Raw genomic sequence first — 15,039 nt, 5'->3', positions numbered from 1 at the left:
GCGGTGAGGGCGGCATCGCCCTGTGCGCGCTCAGCGCACGGCCTGGCCTCGGGAGCTGCCGCGTTATCATGGGCGAAAGAGAGCTTTTTGTTTTCTTTTCACGGAAAGTTCTTGAATTCAGAACTTTGGTTTGCGGCTGCAAACAAGTCAGTTTGTTAAGACGTTGGTATAATGGAAGAGAAAAATGCAGGAATGTTTGTGTAAAATGGTTGTCTTGGAAAATATGTGATTGTTTCTTTTAGAAAGAAATAATTTCATTTGATGATTTTTTTTGAGGTGGGTAATATATGCCCCGGAGCAAGAGAGAAGCAGGACACGGGTGACAAAGATAATGAAGTGCGGGAGAGCAGGTTCAGGGAAGGGATGTAACGGGAAAGAGAGATGGGAGTAATGAATAGTAACGGTGAATAACTTAACTGGGTTATGTCTTTTTTTGGCATTACGGAGAAAAGGTTCTAATGAAACGACAACACATTCCAAAGTGACAAGGAAATGATTTGCATAGTGAATAAGTAACCGATGGCACTTGTTGCTGCAGGGGAAGTTTGGGGTGAGAGCTGAGGAGAGACTGCAGGCTCTCCTCGGGCTGGCTGCATGTGACACTGACCCTGGGCAGGCCCACTGGCATAGAACAATATTATGATAATTTAAAGTAGATAAAAGAGGAAGAAATGAAAGGCTTGGCAGCCCCATGCTCACTGCAATGGTGACAGGATTGCTGCATGTAGAAGGCAGGGATGTGCCACTGCAGGAACCAGAGGTGTTGGGAGTCTCTCTGCTTGTAGGGCACTGCAGGCTGAGCTGGAAGCACTGTCTGGGAAGTGTTCTGGGGTGCAGGGTACCCAGCAGCTCGTCTAGCAGGGACAGGGATGCTGGGTGACGCTGAGCTGAGCTTGATGGTTGCAGTGCGTGCTTCTGGAATTGAAATGTTGTGAGGCCTGTGTCTCTCTGCTTTCCTTAGCTCATGCCAGATCAGGCATAGACTGTAACACTGTAGAATGGAATTGGACTTCACTGAGTTTAAAAGGCCTGGGTTTACAAGCTCAGGGCTTCTGAGCTGCAAAACTTCTCCAGGCTTAATTAAACCAAAAGCTGTTTAAATGGAAAAGTTATGGCAGTGACTGAACAGTCTATGTTTCACGGTCTCCAGGCTTGCAAAAATTTAGAAAACTTTTTGCTCTGTGTGTTGGAGTTAATAGTAATTGTGGGGTCTGCCTGGTTTTTATGACACATAAAAGTTCAGGATGGTGCAATTGTCATTTACTTGGGCTACTGAGGAAAAATATACAGAAGCAGAATTCCTGGTCTGATATATGAGAGTGAAAGTAGTGGGGTGCGTTTATTGTCTCATTTCCTTAAAGCCATAATTGGATTAAATTTATTCTGAATGGCTGGAAGAGGCTGAGTCTGTGGAGGCTTTGTGGTACTGTGAGGCACTTGAATCAATGGGCAAAACTGGGGCATCCTGTGAGGAATCTGTAATTTCATATCAATCAGCAGCAGTGCCAGAGCTGCCCTGTGAACCCCTGGGCTGCAGTAAAGAGTATGTCCACCGTTTCTATCCATCCCCTGCTCAGTGCCAGCCTTCCCTGCACTGGGAACAGCCTGACTTTGTGTTTTCTTTTCATTTACCCACCAAATCCTCCTCTGTGCTCACTGTCTCTGGAGTGTTGGGAAGCACAGCTGTGCCATGTGCCAGGATAGGCATGAGCTCTCTGTTTTCTGGGCTGAAAGCAGACGTGGGAAATGGCCAGTTCTGGTGTATCCCACAGCTGCCTCCAGCCTGGTCCCCCCTGGATAGGTGTCTGACCACCTCCTTCACCCTTGGGGCAGGAGGTGTTAGATGGTTAGATCTGGTGGATTAGCAAGGTAATAGATAGCGTCCATCTGTAGAACTATCTACAATGAAATTTAGTGGAAGCAGGGAATTTCTCTGGTGTGTTATTATCTAATTGTGGAAGTAATCATAACTGGGAGCAGTCTTTACTGAAATGGTTTTCTGTAGGCAGTCAGGCCAGGGAGTTGTTCTTTGGGTGCCTGGCTGTGGTCAATGTACACAGGCTGAGGGTACAGGGGGAGCTCCATGAGGGACACACAGCTCTCGGTGGTGTGCTGGGTGGGCCTATAAAAGTTTCAGTTTTGGCTGGTTTTTCTAAAAACTGGAAATGCTGTTGGTCTGTTTTGCTTTGGAAGTTCTACAGTAGAATCAGAAATAAATATTTGAATCAAGTTGCTTCAAGCCTTAAATGTAGACATTCCTGTTCAGTTGTGGAGCAAGATAAATTTTGCTTTGCATTGCTGTACCTCCTGAATTGTTCTACTGTAGTGCTTCACTAAGTCTCAGGTGCTGTTCATAATTTTTTGGTATTACTAGGTAATTACTGAGTTATCTATACTCTCCTTCCTATAGCAAAGCCAAGGATTGAATAACATTTTTAGACACATCTGTGACAAATATCACACACCGATGAGCATTTGAAAGTAGTAGGTGCTGCTGTTGCTTTCTTTTAAAACCCGTTTGGTTGGCATGGAGGTTTCTGGTGCCTTTCCAGTTTGTTTGTCTTGGGACCACTGTAAATGCTCCTTAGCAGAATTTCAAAATTTCATCTGTGGGGAAGATCCTGCTGAGGAGAATCTGTACTGCAGTCCTGCAGTCTGTCCTCCGAGGGGTCTGTGGAGGGCAGGTGAATGCCCCATTCCATGGCCTTGGTGCGATGTCCCAGCCATGTCCCTGTATCAGGTGCTGCTCTGATTTCCCTGTCCTTGGAGCCACCTGTGTTGGAAGCCTGGAGTATAACTGTGGGGTCCAGGAGATGGTGATGGATGCCAGCAAACAGCTGGGCACACATTGGCCTTTGGAAGGGTGCTGCCCCACAGGGCCAGGGTTTGGCTGCCCAGAGCAGGCAGGCTGTAAAAGCCGCGTGGTTTGGGCCTCACTGTCCAGGAGGGTTTCTGTGGCCACAGGAAGGTTCTTACATGTGTGGTGTAGATGAAGATCTCACGGCCAGCTCAGATTAAATCATAGGCTTCCCTCTCTGTTTTTATTTCCTTTGAGTACTTGTTTTATTCTGCTGCTTCAGCATCAGTGGGGAGGTGGTAGTGACACAGGGATGCCTGTAATTAGGGGGATGATCTTTAGCACCTCTTGATTCCTAAAGAGTGGATTATTTCTTCTCAGGATGATTCCTGCTCAGGAACTGGTGGATAATCTGCAAACATCACTTTTTTGACTCTGAGGAAGTCACGCATGTTGGGTTGTAAAAGGCCTTGTGGTAACTCTCCGTTACTTTGAAAGGGTTAATAGGTGTTTTCCCCAGGCATATTTTCAATGGGAATGCTGTAAATGGCGTGTTAGCTGGGCCAGCTTGTTAAGGTAAAACTGCAGGAAAAGTTCTGTTCCCATTTGTTATGATTTATGTTCATGCCAAGGATGATTTTTGCAACTGTGAGTTTATCAGCAAATTCCTGCTACTACTCCTGTCTGGAGGGAAGGGAGAAGGGGGGATCTGGCAGGGTTCAATCTCTTCTCTGGGAATTCCTACACTTCAGTGTGCCCTGCTGTGCCCAGCCCTACACGGGGGGCTCTCCTTTCCCTTGCATGACTGGTGGTCTCCACTGTTTGTGTGCCTTAGGGATTAGAGCAGTTACCTATGATTATTATTACTTTATTTAATTTTATTAACAATTATATACTGTAAACTTAGTTTCCCAAGTAATGCAGCAAAGTAAACAACATTTCTTTCCTCCTACCCCATAGTTATTTACCAAAAGCATAAACGTGTAAATATGTTTGAATGCTGTCCTCTGTGACATTTGGAGCCTGCTCTGCTGTGAATATGTGCAATTGCAATTCCATAAGTGTCAAAGAGAGTTCCCAGCAATTAACAAGGAAAGAGAAGAGACTATTAAAACCGTGTTGTAGTTGTGATGAAACTTCAATACATCCCAAGATAAGGAAATACATGGTTAATGTGCAGAGTTGCGAGGTGAAGGCTTTGTGTGGTTCCTGTGGGGATGCTGGAGCCCACTCTCCCTTCAGCAGTCTGTGCAGGGGGAATGTCCTCGTCAGTACTTTGCTCAGAGAATAAAGCCAGTGACAAGTGTTGGTTTATCCTGATCTATGCATTCAAAACCAGCAGTAAGTTCCCCTGTTCTGAAGATGCTCTGAAGTCTCTTCAACAGCTTCAGAAGCAGCGACAGGAGAGCGACAGCAGCGCTCTGAGCTGGGGCAGGTCGATGTATATGAGGTTACCTATGCCCATTGGGCAGTTTGGGGGCTGGTTTGATGTGTGCTGACCTCGGGGTGAAATCCCACTATCAGGAGAACTGCTTTTCCTAAGGGGTCAGTTAATTTTTTTAAATGTCTACTTTCTGTTAACTCCTACCCTGTGAAATAGTCCATGTTGCAGATTATATGCATGTTGTTGTTATAGAAGAGTATTTTTATCCAAAACATCTTTGTTTTATGTAGCTGGGAAGAAATAAAAGTTTGCAATAGGTATAGTCTATCCTCAGTAAAATCTAACTTGCATTCTCACAATTCAGCTTGACTAAGCTTGAATTTTTGAAGGTAAATTTGCTGTTGGTACAAATTAGCAAGAGCAGCCGTAGTGTGTAAGGTGACAGCACTTCTGTCACGAGGGTGCAAAATCCTGCAGTTTGAGTTAATTTTGGTTTGAATCTAGAGGTTGTACAGGAAAACTGAGGCAGCCAGGCCTGAGGAAAATGCAGCTGGGCCTGAGTTTTGTGTAGCCAGATAATAATTCCCATAAGGCAAGTGCATGACCAGCGTTAGCCCAGCCTGGGGCATGGGCCCGCTCAGCCTGAGTCTGTCTGTCCTTCCACACCCCCACTATCTCCTGGAGCTGCCCTGATCTGTGATAAAATGTGTGACTCCTGTGTGCTCATGGGACCTCTGCTTTGGGCTAATAGGCCAAATACTTGTTTTCACAGAAAAATATTTTGGTACATAAATATGCAAGATGTATATGAGCAGTTGAATCGAGTGAATTTCCACACGATAAAAAGCAGTAAGTACTAGACAGGTTGAAATATATTCAGTCCTTTGGTGTTTTGAGCAGAGCTTCTGCACAGCCTGCTGTGGTTAGCCTGGCTGGGTTGGACTCCCTTTATCAGTCCTTCTTGTGAATGTACAGGTGGCGGTTCCAACGTCTGCAGAGTGTCCAGGTTTTCCTGTGGGAAGCGTACCTTGCTGTCCACCCTGGGGCAGGCTGCTCTTGTAAAAGGAATTTCTTTTCCCTTATGTAACTTGTTGGTAACGTTACATCCAGAGTCGGCTCTTGCAAAAGTGCGTCAGTCTTGCTTGCAGTGGCACAGAAAAAACTTACCAGAGCGTGCACTGAATTCCCCCCTTATCTCTCTATAGCACATTTTATGTATCTTGTAGTGAGATGTTTTGTTTCTACAGTTTCAGACTCCATGTTTCAGAAGATTAATAGACTTAGCAGCCCTGTTTGCTCAGCTTAGCAGTGATAACAATGTAATAAGTCATGAGACGGTCGCAGATCATCTGGCAAGGCAAAATATGCCTTGGACTTGAACTTGGAGCAGGTATTATTTGCAGAGAAAAGTGAAATGTTGAAAGCATTATAAATAGCGTGTCCTGACTTGGGTGGCTGTGGGTTCAGGTCTGCCTGCAGAGCCTGCCCAGGAGGCAGCTGATGGCATCTGCATTCCCCCTTCGGAGGGACCAGGGAGAGTGAGGGCAGTGTTTGTACCGTACATGGCTGGCATTTACTGCAGCACGTCCGGAGCCCTGGCTGAGCTTGGGCGCAGGCTGGAGGAGCAGGGCTGGGCCCCAGGCTCCCAAATCCTCCTGCAGCGGCGCCCCGCAGTTTTCTCCCCAGCCAGCAAGTCCAACTGCGAGCAGTGAGTAAGGACTTGGGAACCCAGAGCATTTTTGGGCTCTGGGCCCAATCCTGCTTCCAGAGAAGTTAATTGGAATTTTTTCCTTCTAAAAAAGGGAGAGCAATCAGAACTGCCCAGCTTGGCCCTGCAAGGCCTCGGCGCTCCTCTCTGTGTCATGTGTAACCCCAGGCTGCCCGGTTGCCCTGGGCGGGGATGGGCTGTGGGCAGCCAAAGCCCCCTGTGGGGTGTGCTTCTGAGGCTGCTGGAGCTGTGGCACTGCAGTGGCGTTATCTGCACTGCAGTGACAGTACCCAGCGCTCGAGGAGATAAGCTTTTCCTTTAAAAGTAAGTAAATTGCTGTGGGAGCACATGGAGTTTGCTGTGTCAGTTGGTTCTAGATGCACCCAAGGTCTCAAGCCTTTGAACTCTGCACTCCCCGGGCACTGTGAAAGAGCGAGTGGGCTGCGGAGCATGCTGCACCAGGCACGTGTGTCAGGTTTTCTGAGCAGGTTGCCAAGCTGAAGGCACAGGCACCAGGCCGGGATTGGCCATATAAAGTAGGTGTCTGGGTGTGCGCAGGCGCCGCGAGCTGCTGGCAGAGGTGCTGTGCAGGGCCACCCACCCTTCCTCTTCCTCGCCGCTCACTGGCTCTTTCAGTGCTGCCTGTGCCTCTGGCTTCCAGGGAAGGAAGGTCCCATCAGCTGCACGCGCTGATAAACACGACGGCTTTCTTGGGAGAAAAAAAACTCTCAATTTTTTCTTCTGTGACTCTCTGAAGCTTGGAATAAAAGCCGAACAAAAATGTTTATTCCAGTGTGTGGAAGAGTTTATTAGTGCCTGGGCAGCTTTCTTGACTTTGTGTGGCCACCCCTGGTTTTCAGTGAAGTCTGTTACTCTTTACCTGTAATTTTATATAGGAATCCTTCCATGCTCCGAACATAGGCACAACTTCAGTAGACTTTGAGCCTTCTTTCAAGCAGTGAAAAATCAAAGGTAGTGAGTTTGTGATCCCGATAATGTAATTATGTATGTTTCAGCTTTTTGATGTGTAGCAGTTAAAAATGTTGTTCTGGGAGTGCGGGCGCTTGCTGTGGTGCTGGAGCTTTGCAGGCTGCTGGGAAGGAAGTCTACGGGCAGATATCTTGTTTGCTGCTTATCAGCGTTTTATTGAGCTCCTGTATTTATGTGCAAATATATTCAATAAATAAATCTTAAATGATGTGATTTTTGTTGTGAAAAGTAGACACAGCTCTGTTCAATTCTTCTAATTAAATACAGCTAATGGTGGAACAGAAATAGCATTAGAACTTCTTTCACTCATTTTTCTGCATGACCGATAAAATTATTGCTTTGGATTTGTTTTGTTTCCTACAACTTCTAAGCATGCTGTCTTTAATCACCATTTTTATAAAAGCTAGTTTTTCTTAAGTCATTTCAGAAGCTGTTTTCCAAATATACCATGTTTTTTGTGTAAGGGTAGAAATTTAAACTTTCATTATTGGTGTTTTAAAGTGGCTTTTAGAAGTAGGAGGGAAAATACAAGGAAACTAGTAAACTTTTGAGGTTTTTCCAAAATGCCTTCATTGCATTCAATTTGGGTAGCTTGCACTGGTGTGAACCCAAGTAGAGGATAGGGTATTCCCTGTGAGGAATACTATGGGACAGTGTCGATGGCACCACTGCTGTCACGTGCACAGAGACCAGCCCAGCTCAGGAGCCCCTTCGTAACTTGTGCCCTGTGTGGTGGAAGCTCTCCTGGCTGAGGTCGTGTGCAGCAGAGGCTGTTCTGAACAGGGGCTGTTAGAGGGTTGTTTCTCATGGTTATTGTTAGCTGTGTACATATCATGATTCAAAATGAACAAGCATAACAGTATACTAAAGCAAATACTGATTAAAAACTTGTCTCAAAGATATTTTCCACTTCTTTCCTAAAATAAAAGTCATATAGTTTTTATTACTTCTTTTTAATACCAGTGACTAATTTGGAGCTTTTGCTTGGTATCTGGAGACACATGTATTTATTTAGTTTGCATGAGGTTGGTCACGATCCAAAATTAATCACGTCAATAAGTGTTTCTGTGCTGCTGAGCCCTGTATATGTAGGGATCTCTATTAAGTCAAGGAAAGCATCTCCTAAACTGGTTTCATTTTGCTGTGTATGGAAAAATCATTTTGTATTTAGTGGTAACAGTCATCTCTGATACCTCAGATGATGACAGAGCAGAGAGAGTTAAAAATCCCATTCTCTGTGGTTTAGATTCTTATGTAACTAATGAAATAGATTATACAGGTTCATTGTATTTTCTGAGAAGTTGTACAAGTTTTTATTATCCTGGAAGGATGTTATTATAAACATAAATTAAATGTAAGGCCAGAATGTATCAAAACATCGAAAATGCTCTATTTTGGGTCTGAGATTCCCTGAGAAAGACAGCTGTGAACAGGAATCCAGTCGGCTGTGTCTCCTGTCTCACAGCAGATGCTGGAGTGTTTTCCAGGACTGTCCTTGCCTTGTGATTCATGTTGGTGACCGGAGTCGGGCAGTGTTGTCATTGCACTGAGCTGGCAACGCCTCCCTGCTCCAGGTGTCCCCAGCATGGCAGTGCTGCCACTCTGGGATACTGGCGTGGTTTCAGAGGTGTGGGACTCCCGGCCCTTCCTGGGGATGCTGTGCCTGGCGCTGCTTGGCCATGCTGCAGAGCCAGCGTGCTGGTTTGCCCCTTCAGCAGCACTCCTTCAGTCCAAACTGAACTGCACTGATGACTCTGCTTTCCCTCATTCCTGTGTAATTTTCTGGTCCTTGGGGAGAAGCCTGTGATTGTCCCTGCATTGCCATAGCTCACCATGACTGAGCTGAAGTGACCAGTTCTAAGAGCTGCTGCGAGCAGAACTCGGTGTAACGAGTTCCTCATTAGCTGGACTCACGTCCCTTTTTGGTTGCCCTCGAGTCAGATGCAAGATGAAGCAATCCATAATTACCATAACTCCGATGGGCCTGGCTGGGAGTGTGCCTGTTACGCAGCAGGCAGAGAGCAGCAAGGTGTCCCTGTGGAATTGTGCCCCACTGTGGTCCATGTGTCCGCAGGGCCAGGAGAGCTGCTGGCACTGTCACCGAGAGCGGGACGACACACCAGCGTGGAGCAGGTGACATGAATGGCCTGTTCTATTCCTGGTAATTAGGTTCAGATTTAATCTTGCTACTTAATGTGATGTGTGCAGGGATGTGGTGGCTGCATCCAGGCTCCTGATTTGAAATTACTGTCCTAACAAAGTGGTTGTCATGTGAACAGGCAAGAACTTTGAAATCCGGAGTTTTTGCTGTGGGCAGACATGGGAGGGGTGGCCCAGCCAGGGATGAGTTAGTGAGGCCAAGGGGAGGAGCTTATTGTGTGGAGGAAATGCTACTATTCATAAATTAATAATGTTAGTAGTAACCATGAGTATGTCCTGATCCATCAGGTGCTGACTGCAGTGGTCTCAGGACTCCTTTTTCCCACTGCTTTATCCCTGCTGTCTCTGGGGAAGAAAAAAGCCACCCTTTGCACCAGGGCCACATGGCAGCTGCATTAGGAAGGGAAGTGAAAATCAATTAATAAGTGGAAGCCTGAGCAGCAATAAGGTGCTGGTCTGTTTTCCCTTGCAGTACGGGAGATGTTCAGGCATCAGACCCGCAAGAAGCCGGGGTGGGTGTCTGCTGCACCTCTCACCAGTGAGAGCTCCTCCAGGTCACTTCTCCCTGAAACCACAGGCATCAGCTGAATTTGATGTCAGAGGGAAGCAGTTCCTTCCCTTCCTGAGTCATGGATGTGGCTTTTTTTTGTAGTGGTTGTTATTACGGATGATGCTAATCATCATGTTTTATATAAATTCATACACACATGCAGTTAGAAATCACCTGTCACTATGGGAGTGTTTCTGCCTCTTTGCTACTGCTACAGGTGCCTCCCAGCTTTGAATCTCAGCTGTGGATCTCATCCTGGGCTTTCCCATATGGCTGTTCTTGGGGACAACACCCAGCACCCGTTCCCACTGAAACAGGCACGATAATGAGCATGAGAGTCATACCTACATGGTGCAGGAGAGAGTAGGGAAGGTTTTACAGGTGAAATGGTCTGTATTCGTGCACCCTGTGCTGCCCCGGGGAGACGCTGGGGTTGGGGGGCCTGGTCCTGGGCTGACCCCGCTGCTGTGGGTCATCTTGCTGCTCTCCTGCCTTGCTTGGCTTGTGTACATTTGCAGTTAATCAAACAACATGTGCAAGAGTCGGATTAATAAATAGCTTGTAGTTTTTGGAAGAGTGCATAGTTGATTTATTATGGCCTCTCAAATGTCTTTGTATAGAAACAACATGTTTAAAATTACTACTAGAACAAGAAAATAAAACTGATTTTAATAAAGCAGGTTTTGGTTTTTTCAATTCAGTTTGCTAGTTCTTGGAATTTTAAGTTAAATCACTAGATTACTGTTATTTTTAAAGATAAACAACTTCTTTTTAGACTTGCTTGGGAAATGTCACTTCTTCTATGGTTGGAATTCACCTGTGCCAGGATAATACAGAACTTCCTGTTCCTAAAATACATTATGTGAATGTTTTGGTAAAGGAATTACAGTGTAAATATGTTTTTGTTACCAGAAATAGTATTTGCAACTTCAGTGGTGGGTGGGGATGGATATGTAAATGCTTTGTAATACATAAATTGATGAAAAGTGGATTAAAGGGAGAGTAGTCCTTCCCCATTTTGTGTCCCTGGCTTAAAGTTGCAAGAACAGAGTAACAGCTTGTGTGCCACGTCTTTGTCCAGGGAGAGGGACTGGCCTGTGCCTGTTCTTGCTCTTAAATACACATCTAGCTAATGCTGGCAAACTGTGAATCCTGCGTGTCTGTGAAGTCTCAAATTTTGTAAAAGCAATTGATATATACCCCAGGTTATTAAAAAAAAAATTCAACAGGCATGTTTCTTGACTTGAAAAATGTTTAAAATTACAGCAGGAGCAGTTAATCCATAACCGACTGCTCCTTAAAGGAAAGAGGGTTTATGGAATTTGCAGTGTAACTTTCTGACTTGAAAATAGCATTACTGTAATCTAAAGTAAGAGAGGATTGGGCTGTGGGATTTGTGTGTCAGTGCCCATGTGCTGCTGGTGGGAATTGGTTTGCAGTTTGATTAGGGACGGAAATCTTGGAGCAATACCTGATTTCTGCACATGGTTGGGGCATGTAGTGTACAACATGTTGTCTCTTTTTTCATTATTTATCAAGTTTTCATGAACCGAGTACACTTGGGTGTGTTAAATTCAGATGGAATGTCACAGTTAGGTGGTTCTGCTAAAACAGTTTCAGAAACTGTGAAATAGACTCAAGATAAAACAACGTCTGATGGGGATGTGCCGGAGGAGCCACTGTAGTCAGTGGGAGGTTGCACCAGGCAAGTCTGTCAGAGCTAAAACAGTACAGAAAAAACCTTTAAAACACTATTAGTAGTACTAAAACTATGTGTATCATGCAAAATATCTGGGTCATAGAAGCAGTGTTGGCAGTTTTTTTACGAATCTGGCGTGGCACTTAGTAGTTCAAAGCTAACGTGTGCTTCTAGTTTTACCTGGCTCCAAGTCCCAAGTTGCTGGGCTGGGGAGCTGTGAAATCCAGCCCAGGGTACAGTACCCCAGCAGTCCTGTTCTATAGCTGGCTGCTCTTTGCTCCCGTCCTTGCACTCTCATTTTTTCCTGAAATATACAAAAGTACAAAATTGAAAGAGGAGTCATCTTGCTTTTCCGTGCTGTCCTATGGGAGCAGCGGGTGCAGCCCTGAGTGTGAGACAATTGGGTTCTTCAGCTGTAGTTTACTAAAGAATATTTTCCTTTATCCAATCCTGTACTGTTATGTGACAAGATACTAATTAGCTCATTGTTTCAGCTTAATTTTGTGACAGTGATATAATTATATCCCTCAATTGTGCCATGGAGTAATTGCTGTATCTCTTCCAAATTTTATAGTGAGATATGTTACTGGTAAACTTTGCGTTCAGCAGAGGTGTTTTGTAAATACTGTAAGGCAGTCAGTAATTTTGTGTTCCTTGATTTAAAAGACAGCCATTTGGCAATTTCAAGCTTTGAGACTGCCCTATCAGTGTAAATAGAATATTGATTTTATTCCATTTCCTATCTCATTAGAGTCATCGTCATGAGGATGAATTCACGTTGTGTAATTATCTGTTCTTGCTGACAGTTCTCATGTCACTGAGACTGGTGTTTTCAGCTTCCACTTTCTCTAAGCATAAAAATAGCATTTTTCCCTGCCATCTTCTCCTTCAGTGTTGGGCTTTTTGCCTGCCCAGCTTTCTATATCTTTCTTTGAGAGATGTGTGTGAAGTAAGATAGAGAAAACAGGGATGTCCAGCAAACCCAGTTACAGGAGCAGTGAAAACAATGGCTCTTTGGGAGCAATTCTCAGTGCAGGGAGACACCTTATTTTTGTGTCAAAGACTGTAACGAGGAGGAAAAATGCATCATTAACCTGTCTGTACATTTCTTTATAGCAATAAGGGGAAGTAATAGGAGTCTCTTCTGTGTCAGATTCACTTTCTTGGACATTTCCAGATAACCTTTCCATTGATTCGTGAGGCTGTTTCTTAATCATTTTCATTGACCCAGCTCAGGAGACAACGAAGTCATCTCTGCTACCCTCCTAAGGAATGACTTCTGTCTCTTCTGAGAATCACTTTTTAATTTGCTTTCAATCCTTGTATTCCTGATATTCAGTGAAGGCAATGTTCTGCTTTGGCCAAACCAATGTTGCAATATTCCCAAGACAAGTAGCAAATGCTTCCAAATTTCAAAAGGTGAACCTTAAAACCCACCTGTGGATCAGAAGAGTCTTTAGTACTGGCTGGTCTGCTAGGTGGGGTCAAGAAACTGTCAACCCCTAAATCAATTTTAATGAAATAAAACCCAAAAAGTTCAATCCTTTTCCTGTCCTGTCCCTCTGGTTCTCCCTCTGGATTTGTTGCAGTCATTCCCATCTTACCAGAGACAGCCCAAAGGAGACATCCCATGTATCAGCTGGGTTTTGCAGACCGTGTATCTTCAGCATACTGGGGACTCCTCATGCTTCCATAGCATGTGAAGCTTACTGGGGACTCCTCAGTGACTTAGTGAATATCACAAGAGAATTTCAAAGTGAGGGGAAAATAGTTCATGTAGTTAAAGAAAGATAATTCTATGCTAACATCTTCCTTTATTTAGTGGAGATATTGAAGATAAACCTCTGGTCTGACGTCAGTCTTTACTTCTGCTCCAAGGCTATTTTTAAAGCTGACATTTCTGGCTGTTTTCAGGTAGATAACAAACTATGACAAAACACTTTTTCTTCCAGTAACTGTTTATACAAAATATACATCTAGTATTTCTTTTTGTTCTGAAGATCTACCTTCGAGGCATCAGCTCCTCTGAGTAGTATTTTTCTTTTTGTGGCTGGCAGCCTGAAGAAGGAAGGGTGGAATTCAAGCTCAGTGCAGTCCCAAGTGTGTCACTGACCTCAGCAGGAGCAGGATTTCTCTCCGAGTGAGTGACTGTCCAAATCCTAACAGGAAACTTATCACAAACGTAGGAGTAAAACATGGTTTGGGGAGTCTTACCAGGAATATTTCTCGTGTCAGTACATGTGAGCACAAAAGCTAGTTTTCATCTGTTTTCATTTTGGGCGCTGCCTTCACGGTCTCTTTCATTTCTTGTTAGGGGTGACTACTTGTTAATGACAATGAAATTAAATATCTTGTTTGGAAACAGTGGCCTTCAACTTGCATTGGCTTTAGCGAATAAAATGCATCAATTTGCTGCTCTAACTCTTCTTGGTGTTTGGAAAAATCAATGCTTGGTATAGATTGGTTACCAAGCTGATGAACAGGAGCAAACCCTGCTTAGAGCTGTTCCATAGCTTTGTGGTAGAGCTCTTCTTGCCGGCGTTGCCAGCGCCCTGCCCTGAGGGTCTCACAGGAAACAAATGTTCCTAGCAAAATAACACTCAGAAGTTATTTTGTGCAGTGCAGGAGTGATGGTGGGAGGATGCAGATCCAGCTCTTGTCTGTGGAGGACAAGTTGCAGTGCACCTCGACTGAAGGCTGGGAGATCTGTTTAGGCTTCCAAAAGTGCTCTGGTGTGCTGGCAGTCCTGCATGAGGCTGCAGGGGTGCCTGGTGGATCTGGTGGACCTGCTGGCACGTGGCCCCTGCAGCACGTTCTCTGCTTTCAGATCTCTTGGTGCTAATCTGTCATGGCTGGGAAGCGTGGCGCAAGTGCAACAACCAAACTGGTTTGCCCGGACACTTGTTACAGAATAAGTTTTCAAGACCTAAGTCATGAATATCCCAAGCACTGAGGAGTAGTGACTGCTGGTGCGGGATGACCCCCTACTTCAGTTTTAGGCAGTTGAAGCAAATGAGTATCTGTGTTTACCACGAAGACACTTAGTTGTTAACTTGTGTTTGCAAGTAATTATGCAGTTGTTTGTCTCTTGCTAGCAGGGATTAAAAGTGTGGCATGATTTCAAGTGTCCTGACAAAGAACCCAGGGTGCCTGTTGTAATCTCATTAGCTCTGTTAGGTGTGTTTTCCTTCCCCTGCAGTTGGTTGTTCTGATCACTGTGCCTCTAGAAAAAGACTCCGTAGCTTTTTCTCATCTGTTGGTTTGCATCCACGCTGACAGCATCGCTTGCCAGGGTGTGATTCTGGTGACTGTGTCAGTGACCTGCATTGGAGGGTGGTGGGAAACAGGAAGATGATAAAGCAGCATCTTTAGAAAGACAGGGATGGGAATAATCTTCCCCTTAGCGCAGGTGGAGGATGCGCTTGGGGTTGCGGTGCTGGCAGGAGAATTCCCGTCGTTGGTGTTGTCAGTGTGTCCCAGGCAGTGCCACGAGGGTCCCTCTGCTCCGTGCTCTGGGCTGAGATGCTCAGGTGGGGACAGGAGCTGCAGTTAATTATACTAGATTCGTATTTGCAGGTGGCACCGGGCTTCTGTGGCAGAGCTGGGCATCTGAATCGAGGCTTGGAGGGAAACCCACCCAGCCCACCGAGGGGGAAGGTTTTCCGTCGTTCCCGGGTGTTTTTGCGGTGGCCCGTAGCGCTCCCGCAGCACGGTGCCGGGCGGGTCGCTCCGCAGAGCGCTCCGCCCGTCG

The 15,039-nt window shown here is 45.3% G+C and overlaps 1 protein-coding gene across 1 annotated transcript in view; it reads left to right on the top strand.

Moving 5' to 3' along the window:
• The window catches only part of MBNL1 (muscleblind like splicing regulator 1), an 80,682-nt gene that overhangs the window by 7,729 nt on the left and 57,914 nt on the right, over positions 1–15,039 (top strand). The window lies entirely within an intron of this gene.

Source organism: Corvus brachyrhynchos, unplaced genomic scaffold (genome assembly GCF_000691975.1).
Source record: "Corvus brachyrhynchos isolate BGI_N302 unplaced genomic scaffold, ASM69197v1 scaffold544, whole genome shotgun sequence".
NCBI classification, from domain to species: Eukaryota; Metazoa; Chordata; class Aves; order Passeriformes; family Corvidae; genus Corvus; species Corvus brachyrhynchos.
Note: the sequence above shows the minus strand (reverse complement) of the source record. Positions and strands in the feature narration are given on the sequence as shown.